We start from the raw sequence: 16441 nt of genomic DNA on the forward strand, positions 1-16441 counted from the left end.
ACAGACTCACTTAGAGCTGCAAGGGGGTCGGTGGTGTGCGCTAGGTGTGCGTTGAGGAGTTTGTTTGCAGCTGCATGTCCTGGACAAATGCCAAGGTCAGGAAATCTATAGAGGGTTGTCCTAATATTTCCTCTTTGATCTGTATCAATCTGCCCTTGTGCCACTTGGGGAGGTGCTGCTCCAGCCTGTTGGCATCGCTCCCTCACACAGTCTGTGCTGACTCGATGCTTATTTATTATTCAATTATTGGAGTTATTGGATGTGCTCATGGCTTATTACCCTCTGGACGCATTTACAAGTAGGAGAGGAAAAACCCGCAATAGCTTAATTTCTGTTATTATCAAGAAATGTGTATTTACTGTGAATCACTGTCTTTGTTCCATTAAAGCTTCTCAAAGCTTGATTTTTCCTTTTAGGGGCTACCGAACACCCACATGTAAGTCTTTTCTATAAAGTAGGTTAGAAGCAGGCATGACTGATCAAGAGCCCTAGCTATTAGGGACAGGGCCCCCTCTCTGAGCTAAAACCTGCAAGGGGATACCTGGGTCCTGATTATGTCAACATTTGCTTACCAGACCACGTTTCTGTTCCTTTCTGGTCTTGCTCAGAAGCTTGTTCCCTCTGTCTCCAATTTGTGGACAAACACATGCGCACACAAGTAGATGCAGATGCACGCACGCACACATACAGAGCTGCGATTATGCAACACAAACAAAGAAGCATGAATAGTTTTCTGGGGATGAAGGAGACACATTTCAGGTCATCTTGGCAAACCTCCCTCATGGATTCTTTCAGACGACAGAAGGTTCCTGATTTCCTCATTGCCATACACCGTGATGTGAAAGGAAGCCCCTGAGTGCTGTGGACCAGCTACACTTGGGGGTGGTCTTCTCTGCAAATCAGATGATACTAGAGCGTCGATAATGTGGCAGGACATTTCTCCTTCTGACTTAGGAAGAGAAGTGCTGGGATGAAAAGGATCTGGGAACCTAAGTTGTATTGTTCTGGCTATAAATTTGCAGTGATTGTCAAGAAAAGAGAGGAATGTGAGAGTTCTCTCATTTCCTCTTTCTCATTTTCTCTCATTCCCGCCCTTGTCTTACCACCAACCACTCCCTATGACTGGGTGGGACTCTGGCCACCCGGACGTCACTACTGAGGCCATCTGGAGCCCACATGATGTCCTTGCCTCCTGGCAGCTCACATCAGAAGTTCTGATCCTATCTACCGGCCAGGTATTTATCAGAATCTCTGCTCTGCCTTCCTGTGGTTCAGGTCGGGGATAGGGCAGTGCTGAGCTCTGACTTCTCCCACTGTAACACCTTGATGCTCCATCCACTTAGCCTTTCAAGGCTTGAGCAGAACGTCCCAGAGTTCTTACTCTGGTCACTCCCTGGAGAGGAGACTAGGATTAGCCCACTGCAGGGGGCATCCGAAATAGCCCATATGGGGTTTGCTAGATGGGCTGAGGGCCCCGGATACGGCATCCCACTGGCTCCTACTCTAGTCTGGGTTCTAGAGCCGGTGAAGGAGTCATCATTTACTGAACTCGGGAGCCTAAAAGAAAGCCAGAGAGTGGATGGATCCCTTTGAGGGATCCTGGAAAAGCAGGAGACCATCCAAACAGGTGCTTGTTCTCTTAGAGCAAATGCACGATTTGTATGGATCGGAGTTGTGGGAGTCAGTTCTGCCCAGGGTCATGCTCGGACTTAAAGGCAACACTAACACCAAAGCACTGAAGAGGAACATTCTGAGTAATTTGGACCCTAAGGAGTGTTTCCTTAGGCTCCTACTGAGTGATGGGTCCTACTGCCGCTCTGTTGTCTAGCCAGCGAGCCCCTCTCTCTTCCACAGGCTGCTCCTTCCACATCATTTGCCAACCGCAACAGGATGAAACGCTCTTCTATGGGATGCCCTGTTATGCTCCATTGTCATCTCAGCATTCCCTTCCTTTAGATGCACCTGCTGCGATTCCCACTCCCTGCTGCATCAATAAGTAGCTTCCGCTGTGTGTTTCCTGATGGCACACTTTGGTTGGTTCTCTTGGAAACACGGTCATTGGCCCTCAGAGACTGTTGCATTCAGCCTTCTTCTTCCTCAGTTGTTTGAATCAGATGACAAGGGTGTGTGACTCGGCAGTGGCAGTGCCACAACCAGCAATCACCTACTGGCAGGCTTCCCCAGGAGAAACTCTGCCGTTGACCTGCAAATGGCTGATCGAAAGTGAGTAAATCCCTTCCAAGAACAAGGTCTGTCTTGACCACATCGGGCTTTGCCAAATATTTCAAATAGCCTTTCTCATTTAGGCAAGGGGGTTGGGGGGAATGTTGGCATTTATCATCAGTCCAAGGCAGTGTTCTTAAACTATGGGTCATGACCCACCAGAGGGTTCTGAAATCAGTTTAGTAGGTCACAACTACATTGAAAAATAGAATTGAACCAAATAGAATAGAATAGACATATAGGGGTACACCTCATGTAATAAAGGTTGGTTTCTTTTCCTTTTTTTTTTTTTTTGAAGATTTTATTTATTTATTCATGAGAGACACACAGAGAGAGAGAGGCAGAGACACAGGCAGAGGGAGAAGCAGGCTCCTTGCGAGGAGCCCGATACAGGACTCGATCTCAGGACCTGGGATTATGCCCTGGGCCTAAAGGCAGACGTTCAAACCCGATCCACCCAGGCATCCCCAAAGGTTGGTTTCTTTGTGAAATTTTCATTTTAGTATAAACACACCTAGATAGATAAATGTGTGTACTGGTACAGGGGCATAAATGTATTTCTGTTTATTTTTTCACCTCTATTTTAATTGTAAATACTATTAAACTCCCAGCAGCATATATATACAATTTCTATTTTAAAGACTAATTAGGCAACACCCCAAATTCCCACCACCATGGTTGGGAACTAGGACAGGGCTGAGACCTTAGCTGGCTGACCCTCCTCACCTCGATCCCCCCACCCCCACCCCAGATGCAGCCTTATCCTGACTTTTATGATAATCAGCCCCTGGCTTTTTTTTTTTTTTCTTAAGATTTTATTTATTTATTCATGAGAGACAGAGAGAGAAAGAGAGAGGCAGAGACACAGGCAGAGGGAGAAGCAGGCTCCATGCAGGGAGCCCGATGTGGGACTCGATCCCCGGCCCTGGGATCATGACCTGAGCCAAAGGCAGACGCTCAACCACAGAGCCACCCAGGTGTCCCATATTCAAATGTATTTCTGACCATGGATTGTGACCAGAAATTTGAAAAACTTGTCTAAAGACCGTAAGGTAAGAATGGGCCTTTTATAAAACCAACACAATTTTTGCATTGCTTTGTGTGTGTGTGGGTGGGTGGTGGTGGTGGAGGTGAGCCTGGAGGAAATCCAAGCAGGAGAATAAAGGATGAAAGGATGTTCATGTTATCGAGCCCTTGTTACCTGCCATGCCCGGAGCATAGCACTTTATCACTTTACATGTGCTTTCCCCTAAATCTTCACATCAGCCTTGTGAGATATGGTAAATCCCATGTGAAAGGAGGGCTGAGGTTCAAAGAAAGTAAAGAACACACCCAGAATCATATAGCAAGCTGGAGCTGGAATTTGAACCCCGCCTGTCAGTCTCCAAAGCCTGACCACCTTTCCCACCTTAGATGCTCTTCCAGAGGCCCCTGCGTCTCCAGGCTGCGCTTCTCTGCCTCATTGGCACATGGGCTGGGCGGGGTTGCCCTGACATCACTGTGAGAGAGACACAGTGCATCCCAGGACCTCGAGTCTTCCGAGAGTGCTCTTGCCTCTCACCCAGGCACCTCCTCCCCACTGCCCTCCGATGCTTGGATCCGCACGGTAGACACTCAACCACTGAACCACCCAGGTGCCCCGAAATCTCAGCCACTTGAACTGCTGGCCACAGAGAGATGTTTGCGAGGAAGAAATCCTTTCCGACTTTGGCCACAGATTCCCAGAGCAGAGCAGGACTGGATATTCAGTTGGCAAAATTGGTGCCTGGAGGGCCTTCCCAGCAAGAGGTCATCTGGACTCTATCCTAAACAGCTCCCCCAAACTTTTCTCACAAGACGTAAAGGGAGGATACCTGTAGCCAATGAACTCTTCCCCTTCATTCAAAACAAAATTCAGGATAGAGGGGAGGGGAGGGAAAGGATGATGATTCATTCGTTCATTCCCCAGACTTGTACTGGGCCCCATTGGGGGCGGTGGGAGATGACTGCTACCCCACCACCTGGCCAGCCCTCACAGATGCAAGTGTGAAAGCACATTCGTGCATGTTTGGGTGTGCTACCACAGACGGAGGCTCTCCTGTGGTACGAGGCATTCTCCTGCCCACGAAAAGGCCAATTGGAGGGGGAGATCTTTTGTTATCAAGGTGTCCTTAGGATGTTTTGAGAACCTTCTCAAAGCTTTAACATTTCATGCAATAATTAATATACCCGGACAGATTAGTCACCGGCAAAACCCTCGATTTCTATAGCACTGCTGCAGGCCAAACTCTCGCAGTGCTTAATGGACTTCATTAGCAGCTCGGAGTTACAACTGAGACGGTTTGTAAGTCCAACGGACAAGAGAAGGTGGCGGGGCTACCGCTCACCAAAGACTGAGAAAAGTGTTATCTAGGGAAATAACGTGATAAGACTTTCCATTGACTCAAATGGGGCTCACTTGTCTAAGGACTGTCCCCTACTGATTCAGGACTGGTGTATTCAGTGAGCTACTCTGGAGAACCCACATTTGCCCACATTCTTTCTGGTCCCAGGGCGCTCCACCCTGAGGTCTCAGGTGCTGGACCTTCAGCTGCTGGACAGCACGGCCTGGAGAGCCTGAGGCCAGAAGGCAGGGGTACACGGCACTGCTCCCTATTTGTCATATGTTCCATGCCACACATATATGTGATAGATGATAGAGATAGATGATAGATAGATAGATAGATAGATAGATAGATAGATAGATAGATGATAGGTAGATGATAGAGAGATGATAGGTAGATAGGTAGATGATAGATAGGTGGATGATAGATGATAGATGATAGATCATAGGTAGGTAGATAGATGATAGATGTTATATATATATATATATATATATATATATATATATATATATATAAAGATTTTATTTATTTATTCATGAAAGACACACACACACACAGGCAGAGACATAGGCAGAGGGAGAAGCAGGCTCCATGCAGAGAGCCGATCTGGGACTCAATCCTGTGTCTCCAGGATCACGTCCTGGGCCAAAGGCAGGCACCAAACCGCTAAGCCACCCAAGGATTCCCTGATAGATCTTATATAGATAGATGATAGATGATAAGTAGATAGATGATTGATGATAGGTAGATGATAGATGATAGGTAGATGATAGATGATACGTAGATGATAGGTAGATAGATAGATGATAGATAGATGATGGAGAGAGATTTGACTTAAGGGATGTTGACGTGGTGGTAGGTGCTGGTAGGGCCAACATCTGCAGTGCAGAACGGAAGGCTAGAAACTCAGGTGGGATTTCAAATGTGTTATGGTCTTGAGGCAAAAATTCCATCTTCTTCGAGAATCCTCAACATTTGCTCTTACGGCCTTCAACGGATTGGATGGGGCTGATGTGGACCGAATTGCATCCTCCCCAGTTGCATACATTTAAGTCCTAACTGTATTTGGGAATAGGGTCTCTAAAGACATAATTATGGTTAAATGAGATCACAGGTTGGGGTTCTAATCCAACAGGACTGGTGTCCTTATAGGAAGAGGAAGTAACTATGGGGTGGGGAGGGTGGGGTGGCAGGAAGCGCATGGCCTCACATGGCCACAGGAAGGGGGGCACATCTGTGAGCCAAGGAGAGTGGTTTCAGGAGAAACCAAAGCCATTGGCACTTTGATATTGGGTTTCCTGCCTCCAGAACTGTGAGAAAGAAATTTCTGTTGTTTAGGCCCCTGGGCCTAATGTATTTCGTTGTGGCGGCCCACCCATATTATTGAGAGGAATCTCCTCTATTTAAAGTCAGCTGAGGGGCACCTGGCTGGCTCAGGTGGTGGAGCATGCAACGCTGGGTCTTGGGTTCTGCGTTCGAGCCCCACGTGTGGTGTGGAGTTTACTTAAAATGAAAAAAGTTTTAACAATAAAAATAAGATGCAGCTGATCACAAGCACTAATTGCATCTTAAAAATAATACCTTCACAGCAACTTCTAGACTAGACACCAGCCAAACACCTGGGCCCCATACCCTAGGCTCCCATCGCCAAACACATGAAGCTTCCTCAGCAGAGGGTACGAGTTGCCCACTGTGATGACGTCTGTCGCCAGGCTTCCCTCGACTTCGGGTCAGATTTTGCCCCTGAATGTGTTTTCAGAGCTCAGGGTTGTGGGGGGGGGCGGTGTGTGTGTGAATGGGAGGGTTGGAAGGAGAACAAAGGTTAATTCCATTACTTCACAGTTTCGATTCTGGGCACACCTGCCGCCCAAGCCATGTGGAAAGAGCAAGGGGCTCCCATCCATTCCTAAGAGTGAAAATGGCATTTGTCACTTAGACCTGTGTGACACTCTGCCAAGTGTCACATGGCTTTTCCTCCTGTGTCTTTCACAGTAACCCCAGGAGGCACATATTACTTTTCCCATTTTCTAGAAGAGGAGCGTACACTCAGAGAATGTAAGTAATTTTCCCCAAGTCACGCACCTACGAAGAGGCAGGGCTTGGCAGACTCGTGACCGGCTCGCTATGCTGCCCCCCCTGCCCCCACGAAGGGGTAGCAGGTGCAGAAAAGAAAAAGTATAACTAACTGCTCGGAAAACAGAGAAGGTCCAAACCCTGAAGCCAACTCAATGCCACACCATTGACATTCTCCTGAAATCCTTCCACTTGAGCCTGCGCCCACCCTGTGGCTGGAGAAACCCCCTAAAGATGTGGCATAGACATCCTCAAGGGCTCCCCATTAATCACTCAACACGGGCAGTAAGAACGTGGCCTCGATGGGGTCTCGCTGGTGTGTTGGTGGGTTTTCATGTTTTTGTTTTGTTTTTAGCAGCACCGCATTTCGGTGGCACTTTCGGCCCCCACACTGTCCTCCTGACCTGAAAACCACCTCCTCCCAGGTTACAGAATGGAGCTTGGGGTTTGGTGGCAGGAGAGAGGGCTCTCGGGCCCTCCTAGTCCCACACTTTACCACCTGGGCTCACTTCCGTAAGCTCTTTACTCCTACTGTACGAGGTTGATGCGGACTCTCTCAAGGATCCGGCACAGAGAGCCCTCGTCGTAGATGGGCCTCCAGAGGCGCTCTGTTCCTCAGCCAGGGGGCCAGGACCACCAGGCTCACCCTGCTCAGGGTTCACTGTCCCTTTCTGTCCTGAGTGGCCTCCAATGTCTGGTCTCATCGGTCCCAGGACGGCAGGAACCCCCTCATGACGCCAGTGCCTACCCCCCATGCCTTGGGCCACAGCCGTTCTGGAAAGCTCTACCCCCTTTCGACTCCTGGATCTGTGATTGACATACTTTTTTCTGGGGGTAGCGATGCTAATGAAACTCCACAGGCTCGGAAAATGTTCAGCAAAATCTCTCTGAAATTGCTTTTCTTCTGCCCACCTTCATTTTTAATTTGAAGCAAACAAAAGCCCAAATGCTGCCGCGGAAGTCATTAAAGAATTGACTGCACCTGCCATTTTAAGTGGTCATGTAATACAACCAGCCTTCGAGCCACCTTTATGACCCCAAATTTTCCTAGGGCCTCACCAGGAGCCCCTCTGGCAGGTGAGAAGCCGCCTTCTTTCGGGAAGGAAGCTGTGTTCCCTGGGGTGGGTGTCTGGGTTGGTCGCCGGGGAAGCCAGAAGCCCTCAAATGTTTTCCAGCTCTGACATCAGAGATGCACTCATTTAATAACTTTGCCATTTCGTGCAGATTAATTTACCTTCAGGGGTGGAATACGGGTGCATTCAGAAAGAAAACCAAAAACCGTATTTTAAAGGCAGCCTGCAGACAAACCAGGATCGTGTGTGCCTACGATCCTAGTTCAAAGGCTTGTGATTTTGGGGAGTTAACAACTTTTCATTCCCTCCCTGGCTTTTCAAAGTCTTTCAGTGCCTCTTTTCTGCCACTGTGGTCATTAACAACAAACCAAAAAAACCTAAATGGATTTTTTTTTTCTTAGCTTAATGAATTAATCATGTGACTTAAAAAAAAATCAGGAAATCACAGTGACACACCTTTTTAAAACTGTGGTAAAATACACATAACGTGAAATTTGCCATCTTGAGCATTTTTAAGCGTACAGTCCAGTGGCATCTGGTTCATCCACATTGTGCTGCTGGGGACACTTGTGCTTCCTCCTACCCCCGCCCTCGGTGGTCCTGACTCACTAGAAGGGGCCACAGCAAGATTTTGTTGGGTGATATTTCTGCTTGTCCCTTCCCAACTCTCTTGGGATGTTGTGTGTTTATGCTGTGAAAGTCTCTCCTCCAACTGAACGATAATTAACAGCAAAACCCATTTGCTTTCACCAAGCACCCCTAAACTAGAGGGACATGTGTAATCTCTGATTTATAGTCACTCTTCTTAACACAGAGACTACCAAGGAGAAGAAACGACGTAAGAGGAGAAGGAACCAACATTTGCTGGGGGCTCTGTGCCCTTTCTGTGCTATTTACAGGTGTCATTCCATGTCCTGTTGAGCAGTGTCCTCCACCACGCTCGCTCCATTTCACGGGTGAAGAAATTGGGGTCCAGAGAAGCTAAGCAACAAGGAAGCATGGCTGGGTCTGAACTCCATGATCCAGGGAATACCGCAGTCCAATATGGCATATCCCCTCAAGAACGGAAGAACCCAGTAAGGTGGGAAGATTCTAGGAGGGAGATGGGGAGAGTGAGTGAGTAGATGAGTGAGTCAGAGAGAAAGAGCCAGACTGGGCTGGTCTCCTTGTCCAGGAGGGATCAGCGTCCTTGACTTCTGCTCTTCACAGCACTTACCGATTCTATAGCTCAGCTGGGCTTCTCTCTTATGGAGAGACCTCCCCCCCACCACCCCAAGAGGGCTTCCAGACAGTGCTCTCCCCCCTTAGGGAGTCTGATTAGAGGCATTACAGATGACTTCGATCACTTGCATCCTCCTGCTCCAAGGGTCACCCCAAGCTGCAGGCAGAGTTTCTGACTCTGCCTCAAATTAAAATACCATCTGCATGTCAAGATAGATTTCCTTGACCGCCCTTCTCTGCCTGTTGGGATGTCTCTGTCTGGTGGAGAATGGCCTTGGAGAGTTACCATGGCAACCCCAGTCTGCAAGACCCCATCATATTTTTAAAGAGAGAGGGGTGGCCACTTGCAGCCACAGGCCCACCAAGTGTTTTGCTCTGGGTACCAGGTTGAGGACTGTGGCCTAGGGGATGGATGGGAGGCCAGGAGGAGAGGTCGGTGGTACCAAAACGTGGTAGTGCTCCGGGGAAGTGCTCCCGCTCCGTCTCCCCCGGCCTCAGGAGTGGGTTTGCAATGTCTCTGTGGGGCTGTGGGGCTTCTCCTCTGTCCTCCGCCTTCCAGGCTCAAGGTCAAACACTTTAAAGGAGATGTATTTCTTACAGAAAAGGGCTGGCACGCAAGTGAGGGAAGAGGTAGCTGACTCAGTAAAGGGGGATAAAAGAAGAGAGAAACATTTGAAGGTTTGAAAACTGGAATTGGGTTTTAATAAAAAATTAAGATACTTTTCAGAGAGCTTAATGACTGTCTTTCTTTCTTTCTTTCTTTCTCTCCTCTTGCTTGCTTTTTCCTTCCTTCCTTCCTTCCTTCCTTCCTTCCTTCCTTCCTTCCTTCCTTCCCTCCCTCCCTCCCTCCCTCCCTCCTTCTCTCTTTCTATAAATGGAATAGAAATACACACAGCCAAAAGGTTTGGAATATATAATTTGTCATAAGTGAGATTAAAGTTATACAGACTCCTGTGACCATATTTAATTAGAGCTGTGATCCATCGAAAGATGGCAGACAACTTACCTTAGTGTTGAAAAGCTGTGCCCGCTTAGTTATGTGCGTGTGTGGAAGAGAGCTACAAATGTTATAGAACTATCAGCCACTTCCAGTCCTTTCTGTTTGTAAAATAGGATCACATTCTTATTTTCACTGGGTGTAATCACCCAGGAGGACTCCAGAAGAGTCTATGTACCCCTACCCCTGTATTTCATTCCTATCTGCCTGATTTCTCCTGACATCACAGTCTGACCACCGTCTCCCCCCGCCCCGCCCCCCGGGATGCTAAATATAACCAAAGAGCCCCAGACTCAGAAAATTCAGAAGAATGAAACATTCATTTTATCATAGGTTGGTGTATTGGTTTCCTAGGGAAGCTATAATAAGGGTCACAAACTGGATGTATCAAAGGAATAAAAATTTATTTTCTCACAGATGTTGAGGCACGAAAACCAAACTCTAGGTATTGACAGAATTGGTTCCTTGGGGGAAATTCTCAGGGGGAATCCTTTGCATGTGTTTCTTGTAGCTCTGGGTGGCTCCTGGCAATGTTTGGCGTTCCTCGGCACGTGGATGCGTCGCTCCCATCTCTGTGTCCATCTTCACGGGGCTGTCCCCCTATGCGAGTCCCTGTCCCTTCTCTTCTTCTAGGGGCGCCAGTCCTTAGGGCCTGCCCTAATCCAGAGTGATTTCTTTCTAATGTGATTTCATGTGTAAAGATCCTATTTCCAGACAAGAAAGATCACCAGCGCAGATGGGGGAGCAGAGATCAGTCCGTCACCGTATCCTTTTGGGAGACCCAGCTCAATCCACAGCAGTTGAGTTCCACCTGAAACAGACCCTGAGACAAAGATTTGAATGCAGAGAGTTTATTTGTGAGGGGCTCCCCAGGAGTCCTGGTAAGTGAGTGGTGAAGTGAGAAAGAGCAGGGAAGGGAACCAATAGGGAGGGCATTAATGAGCAAGATGTGGTAGTGGGCAGTTGGGCCTCAGTTATCTTGGGAGCCTCCAGGAGACAATGTCAACAGCATCTCAGAGGTGGTCCCACCTGGGAAATTTGGGGAATTTAACCCCCATCTTTCCCATGGGCTGAAAGCTCTCGGGCAGTAGGAAATGGCCACATGGAGGAAGAGTGAGTAGCCACGGGTGGACTGCCAGCAGCTCTGCCACAACATCAGATCACGGAGCCTTCTCTTTCCCAGACAAGGAATTCCTATTGGAAATCACTTCAATTACTTTTCTGAACATGGGCAGGTAACTATTGTATAATAACTTACATGTAAAAAAAAAAAAAAAAAAGTATTTTACTCCCAAATTCCTTTCTTCAAATATTGGCCAACTATAGATCATCTCGAATGTTTTAAAATGAATAATTGTATGATCTGAACTTGGAAAACCCTTGTACCTGCGTCCTATCTTTCCATCTCCTTAAAGGTGGACTTTCAACCCCGTGCCTCTTCTCCGCAGCTCACATTGCTCTGGTAAATTCTGATTCCATCTTTGAGACCACACCGTAGGCCCCCATAGGCTTTGAGCTCCCCGTGGCCGTGCTATTGCATGGAGCACAGTGTCACACACACCGTTGGTGTTCCATAAATGCTTGAAGAGCAAGTGCATGAACGTGGGATCACTGGTTATTTCAAGCTCTCCATAAGCACAATGGCAGAGTGGCCCCCCACCAGCAAAACTGTGTGATTCATTAGACTTTGAAACATGACATTGACCAGGACATGCTTTCTAGTCATGCAAACACCTTGAAAATAGTTCCTGATGGTGTGTTCAGGCGCCACTGAAAAGGCCAACGCCCGCCAGCTTTTTCTCCCTGTGGGGACTGTTCTCCAGTTTGAGGCTGTGCTGCTCTCATCCCAGGGGCCTGTCCCTGCTCTGGCCATGGCTTCTCTCTGACTCCGGGTCAGCCTGGTGCCATCCCAGCCCCCCCAGGGCCCACCAGTCACTTCCAGCAGGCCTGACCCCACTGCTCACACCCAGCATGTTCTGGCTCTGCTCTCCAGGCTCCTGATGAGAAGGTTTATTCCAATCTTAGACCTTTTGTGTTCTTTTTCTGGATTTCTACAGGCGCTGAGGAACATCTACAACATAGGCAGCCTTTAATTAATTAATTAATTGGTTTAATTAATTTATTTGAGAGAGAGGGAGAAAAAAGCACAGGCAGAGGGAGCAGTAGAGGGAGAGAGAGAAGCAGACTCCCCTGCTCAGCAGGAAGCCCGATGTGGGGCTCGGTCCCAGGACCCTGGGATCATGACCTGAGCCAAAGGCAGACGCTTGACCAGTGGAGCCACCCAGGGGCCCGGTGGCCTATCTTTAAATGACCCAATCTTGGGGCATCTGGGTGGTGCATTCGGTTAAGTGGCTGACTCTTTGCTTTGGCCTAGGTCATGATCTCAAGGTCGTGAGATTCAGCCCCACTCTGGCTTCCCACTCTGTGGGGAGTCCATTTGGGGTTCTCGCCCTTTGCCCCTCCACCCATCCCAATAAATAAATAAGTAAATCTTGTTTAAAAAGGACAATAGGTAAGTGACCCAATCTTGCCACCATCTGTGTTTCTGTGAAACCCAGGACTACATTATTCCCATGTTCTTCGTTATTACTGCCATGACTGTCATCACATCAGCACTCGTAACATCTGCCAAGCACTGAACACTGTGGCTCTTTTCTTTGGAGTTAGAGATGAGGGAGCAGGACCCTTTAAGCTTATAGGGAAATGTAAATCTATTACATTGGCATATTTTTTTTCACAACCAGTTTTTGGACATCTACCCACGGATATCTATTACAAGCCTCTTGTGCTGGAAGTACAATGGCGACAAAGACCCAGTTCCTCACAAATGTACATCACACAAAAAGGTGGAAACAGCTAAAACACTCTTCAGCAAGGGAATGGATGAATCAAATGTGGCATATACAATAGGATATTACCCGGCTAGCTGTAAGAAGGAATGAAGTGGTGACACGTACTACAGCATGGTGGGATCTTAAAAACATTTATGCTAAATGAGAGACGTCAGACACAAAAGGTCATATGGTTCCACCTATAGGAAATGTCCAGGTAAGTCTACGAAGACAGGACCCAGGTTGGAGTTGCCAGGGACCGGGAGAGGACTATAGGGAGTGACTGCCTAACGGGTACAGGATTTACTTCTGGATGATGGAAACGTTTTGGAACCAGTTGCAGGTGCAAATGGACTCAACGCACCTCACTGTATACTTTAAAACAGTTAATTTTGTGTTATGTGAATTTCACCTCAGTAAAGAATTTTTGTAAAAAGAACCAGTTCCTCCTCTTCACAGTCTGTTATTTCTAAATAGTGTTACATTTAAAGTTTTATGGACACTCATGGGGCACCTGGACAGCTCAGTCGGTTAAGTGGCCAACTCTTTGTTTTGACTCAGGTCATGATCTCATGGGTCCTGGGATGGAGTCCTGCATCGGGCTCCATGCTCAGCAGGGAGTCTGCTTGAGATTCTCTCTCCCTCTCCTGCCCCTCTCCACCATGCTCTCTCTCTCTCTCTCAAATAAATAAATAAATAAATAAATAAATAAATAAATAAAATAAAATCTTTTAAAAAAGTTTTATGGGCAACCAAAGAATCTATAATGTAATGAGGGAGACAGACAATAATATTATGGTAGAGGCAATAATTTATATCATCAAGAGCTTTAAACTGGAGAAGGACAAGGAAACTATCAAAGGACAAAAGCTAGAGTGGGATTAGCAGAGAATTTAGGTATTAGGTGTTAATGCTCCATGGCCCAATCCTTAATAAAGTTCTTTGGTTTTTGAGGTTTTTCTTGGCACAAGTACTTGGCAGCCACCAGGCAGGCTTATGGGGGAGGAAGGAGGTACGAGGATGAATGAAATGGAGACTCTGCCCACTGTCCAACCAGCTTACGTTCTAATGTCCACAGACAACAGCAAAATGGGGTAGAACGATGTGTGCCATGGGAGAGGGTCTCATTGAACTTTCTGGTGCAAGCCCAAGAGGCAGAAGGGAAATCATCTCATCCAAGAGATAAAGGAATCTCTTTATACCCACACAGGTCCCAGTGGTTATGGGGACTCCATGCCTCAAACTTTATGTCTTCGTGAGGTTGTTTGATCCCATCAGTAAAAGAGGCTTGTTGGGCATGTGCCAGATTGTTTCCAGGTTAGCTCAGCGACCTGCTGAGACTTAGGGATGTGTCCCAAATGCTGGCTGCTTCTGATCTCTTATTTTTCTCTCCCTAGAAGTTATCTACCTGGCTTTCCACATGCCTTGCGGTTCTAGGTTAGGAGTGAGGCATCGAGGAGAAAGAGATCCTACAGCTGGGGTTTCCAAACTCTGCCCAAGAGGGAGCTCAATGCTTTCCCTGTGAGTATTTCTCATAGTTGTCCTTTGAAAGAGGGATTGTAACCAGCCCTCTTTGGCTGATGAGGCCCAGAGAGATGAAGAGATTTGCCCAAATCACAAAGCCACAAAGTGATGGAGTCATGATTCAACCCAAGACCCGTGGCCCCACATGGGCTCTGCGTGTGGGCCTCACCCCGACAGCCTTCCCTTTCGGCTAAGAATCAGGGCTACAGAGCCAAAACCTGAATTAGGACAACTCATCCCACTGAAAACACAGAAGGGAAAATGAGTGGAAAGCTGAAACTATTAAGAACCAGTAGTTGCAAATATGCACAGTGCAGACCTCGCCCTCCCCTGGGTGACCACGACTCGCTTCCTTGAGACCTTCCGGCCACCGGGTCCACTGATGTGCACGTTAGGGCCAAGTTTCCAGAGATGAGAAGCCAACAGGCGGGGGGTTGGGGTGGGGAGCAGCGGGAGGGAGCAAACCCGGCCCTCGGATGTGTCATGTTAAGGCCTCACCGTGTTCTTTTTAAGTTTTTGAGTTTGAGGTCCCTGCTTAACCTTCAGGAAATTTTACATAAAATATAGTTTTTTCTGCTTTTCCTTACCATGCCACGCTGGACGCATGTTCCTGGGCCTCCCCAGGACTCGAGCGGCCTGGCGGGCCCCCCAGGCTGTCTCTGATCCCCTGGACGGTGCAGCCTTGACCCGGGCACGAGGTCATGTCCTCGGCCGGAGCTGAGACCGGTGAGGTTTCTGACGACGGAGGAGCCAAGCGTGTGCAGCCCGGAGTTATCCTCTGCCTCGGTGAAAAGGCCAGAATTGGCATTTTAAAAATTCATCACCTTCTAATAATAAAACTCTGTATTTACCGAGGACCGTGGCTGCGAGCGCAGCCGGCTTGTGCAAACATCGCTCCTGGAGGGATCGTTGCGGAGGCTCGGGGGGAGCAGGTGACTCGGGGCGCGGGCTCCGCGGTTGGGGACCAGCCCGGCCCCGGGGATATGAGGGGAGCCCCCAGGACAGCTGCTGAGCACCTGCTGTGACAGGCACCCCGGGGAGCGGCTGGGCTCAGTTGCAGGCGGGATGGCGAGGGAGGAGGCTGCTGCTCCGAGGGCCCGACCGACCTAGGCCGCCCACCTGGCCTTGGGCGCACTTGCCCCAAGCCCCGGCCCGTCCTCGTCCTTGTGCCACGTGGCCGGGTGGCCGGGCCCGCTCATCCTAGGCTTAGCCCCGAGGCCACCTGCTTTCCCGAGCTCTTCCTGGCCTCTCATTGCTTCCTGGCCTCTCCACGCAGGGCTGTCTGTCCTCTTCGGGGGGGCAGGCAGTGGGTTGGTTGGGGGGCATCTCCAGCTCCATGTCCCACGTTTCCTGGCCCACTCCCCACCCTCCTTCACCCCTTCTCTGCAAGGAGTCACCAGCGCGAGGCACCGGGGCACTCGGCCAAGGGCCTGGCCGGGTTGGGCTCTCCCCTTCCTCTCTCTTGCATGCCTGGTCCCTGGGGGGCAGCCGGGGTGACTCCCTGCTCTGGGCCCAGCAGTGAGCTGGGGGCACGCTCCACCCCTGGGGGGCCTGGGGAGTCTGGCTCTGCCCCAGTGCACTGGACGGGTGTGGGGGAGATGGTAGGAGGCTGCGTATCCAAACACAGCCTCAGTCTGGCCTTTACCAAGAGTAAAGCTGGTATTTCATCTCCATCTATTACCCTCTTGAAGGTTCTCTCCATTGATGCTCAACTTAGAAGACCGGAACAGGAGTCTTAATTTTTTTTTTCTCTCCTAGAACCAAGGAAGTGTCTGCTTTCTTTTCTTTTTTAGGATTTTATTTATTTATTCATGAGAGACAGAGAGAGAGAGAGAGAGAGGCAGAGACACAGGCAGAGGGAGAAGCAGGCTCCATGCAGGGAGCCCGACGTGGGACTCGATCCCAGGATCACACCCTGAGCCAAAGGCAGATGCTCAGCCACTGAGCGCCCCCAGGCACCCCAGTGTCTGAGCCCCCCCAGGCACCCCAGTGCCTGGCATGCAGGAGATGCTCTCCGTGGTGAATAACGAATTTCTCAGATTCCAGGCTAGGAGGCCTCTGCTTTTCCTCCTTCAAGACAGGAGGAGTGCACAGCACACCCATGGTCAGGGGCCCCCTGCTTTCAGGCAGGAGTGG

At 49.0% G+C, this 16441-nt stretch overlaps 1 long non-coding RNA gene across 4 annotated transcripts; it reads left to right on the plus strand.

The window, feature by feature from the left end:
• Positions 1 to 1860: 1860 nt before the first annotated feature.
• Positions 1861 to 15226, plus strand: LOC140608158 (uncharacterized). Of its 4 annotated transcripts, none has more exons than XR_012010185.1 (7): positions 2549 to 2696; positions 6176 to 6315; positions 6579 to 6641; positions 8632 to 8813; positions 10652 to 11185; positions 14179 to 14302; positions 14873 to 15226. It is a non-coding gene; the product is annotated as an uncharacterized lncRNA (long non-coding RNA). The 4 variants fall into 4 exon arrangements; XR_012010186.1 differs by having other exon boundaries at positions 10652 to 10831; positions 11028 to 14302; XR_012010184.1 differs by lacking the exon at positions 2549 to 2696 and adding an exon at positions 1861 to 2223 and having other exon boundaries at positions 10652 to 14302.
• Positions 15227 to 16441: the final 1215 nt, after the last annotated feature.

Source organism: Canis lupus, chromosome 17 (genome assembly GCF_048164855.1).
Source record: "Canis lupus baileyi chromosome 17, mCanLup2.hap1, whole genome shotgun sequence".
In the NCBI taxonomy this organism is placed as follows: Eukaryota; Metazoa; Chordata; class Mammalia; order Carnivora; family Canidae; genus Canis; species Canis lupus.